The 1,997-nt window shown below is 43.5% G+C and overlaps 1 pseudogene; it reads right to left on the bottom strand.

Moving 5' to 3' along the window:
• Positions 1–1,452: 1,452 nt before the first annotated feature.
• On the bottom strand, positions 1,453–1,570 carry LOC124728115 (annotated as a pseudogene).
• Positions 1,571–1,997: the final 427 nt, after the last annotated feature.

The following is a 1,997-nucleotide window of genomic DNA, read 5'->3' as shown; positions in this document are numbered from 1 at the left end:
ATCAGAGTTTAAACAAAAACCTCCATCCCTGTTTACAAGGTTGCTTGCTAATTTCGTCTCGGCAGCTTCCTTAATGACACTGTCCCAATCGCTGAACGTGCATGCCAATATCTCGGTGTTATTGTACAACATGGGATGACCAGTATCCAAGCAATGTTCGGCAATAGCACATCTACTTGGCTGCTGTAATCGTGTGTGCCGTATATGCTCAGTACACCAGTCCCCCACTATCAGTCTGACCAATGTACGTCATGCCACAACTACAAGGAATGCGATACATACGATGTGAAATACGACGTGAAATGTGTTTTCCGACCTTCATCTAAAATTAGAACTCTTTTCGGTTCTGTTAAGGATGATCTTGGTTTGCATAAGGCGGGTATATATCGCATCGCCCCCCTCCCCAAGCGAGCTCGCCTCTTCACTCATCCTCCAAGTCGAAACGAGATGCACTCTGTCGTACACTTTCTTAACACAGAACTCTAGCTCTTGATTTTCGTCCTTTGTTGAGTTCTCGTTGAAAGAATTGTGGGTAACTACTTAATATTTTATCTCCGTTTCTATTAAAAAAAGTGTCCAAATTCAGTCTCCGTATCTCTTCCCTTTATTTCAGCATGACCGGTTTCGGGCCAGGTTTTCAGATCTATTACAGATCAGAACTCTTACAAAAAATTATTTTATAGTTACAGTTGGCTCAAATTACTAATGGTTTATAACTTAAGTCTGTAAAACTTAAACATTCTTTAAAAATTAGTTATAATATAAATTTGTGCAAGATACCACATGTTCCAATTACAGAGTAAAGTGTCGAATATGGAACTGAAAGTTCACCGTCACAACTAGCCATACACCAGTTTGCTGCGGCTTTATAAATAAATTTTTAATAAAGCTGATTGGTGCAACACCTAGCGCGCTGGAAAGCGCCCTCTGTTCGTAGAGAGTGAATTCATGTCATTAATAAAAAATGCGCCTAAGTACAACGTGAAACACTGATGTGAAATTAAGCAAATTTTTTAAAATATTTTTATGTAAGGTTCCTAAGTGGTCCAAAGTTCGTAGCGCTCTAAAGTGCCCTCTGTGAAGGATGTAACACATAAAATATATTCCTAAAAGTAACCAATGAAACTTCAATAAGGACGTTATTATTATTATAATAAACTATAAAAGAGCTTTCCAACATTCCAAAAACTCCTCTCCCGCTTCCATTAAGTGCTCGTAGAGCTTGTAGTGCTCAAGAGTAAAACGTAAACTTCGTCCACAGGCCCTGGCGGACCCATCGGCACCGGCCGGCCACCGTGTCATCCTCAGTCCACAGGCCTCATTGGATGCTGATATGGGCATGTGGTCAGCACACCGCTCTCCCGGCCGCATGTCAGTTTCCAAGACCGGAGCCGCTACTTCTCAGTCAAGTAGCCCCTCAGGTTGCCTCACAAGGGCTGAGTGCAACCCGCTTGCCAACAGCGCTCGGCAGACCGGATGGTCACCCATCCAAATGCTAGCCCAGCCCGACAGCGCTTAACTTTGTTGATCTGACGGGAACCGGTGTTACCACTGCGGAAAGGCCGTTGGCCGCTCAAGAGAGCCCTCTTGAAGTAATTCATATATAAAAACATTCTTAAGCACAACATATAAAAATAAGGGCTTTAATATCACTAAAATTTTAAAAACCAAAACGATTTTCTCTTCCTCTGACCAGCGATGACGTGTCTGGATACGCCTCGGACTGTGGTGGGATACCAACCTGACTCTCGCCCGCCATGCGGCCCGACAACCAAGAGCGATGATCTGGGGTGCCATTTCCTTTATAGCAGGACCCATTTGGTTGTCATCCACGGCACCCTTACAACACAGCGGTACGTCGACAATATCCTAGGCCCGTTTGTTGCCCTCAATGAAAAGTCATCTTGCGCTTAAATGGTTCAAATGGCTCTGAGCACTATGGGACTTAACATCTATGGTCATCAGTCCCATAGAACTTAGAACTACTTAAACCTAAC

Source organism: Schistocerca piceifrons, chromosome 1 (assembly GCF_021461385.2).
Source record: "Schistocerca piceifrons isolate TAMUIC-IGC-003096 chromosome 1, iqSchPice1.1, whole genome shotgun sequence".
NCBI classification, from domain to species: Eukaryota; Metazoa; Arthropoda; class Insecta; order Orthoptera; family Acrididae; genus Schistocerca; species Schistocerca piceifrons.
Note: the sequence above shows the minus strand (reverse complement) of the source record. Positions and strands in the feature narration are given on the sequence as shown.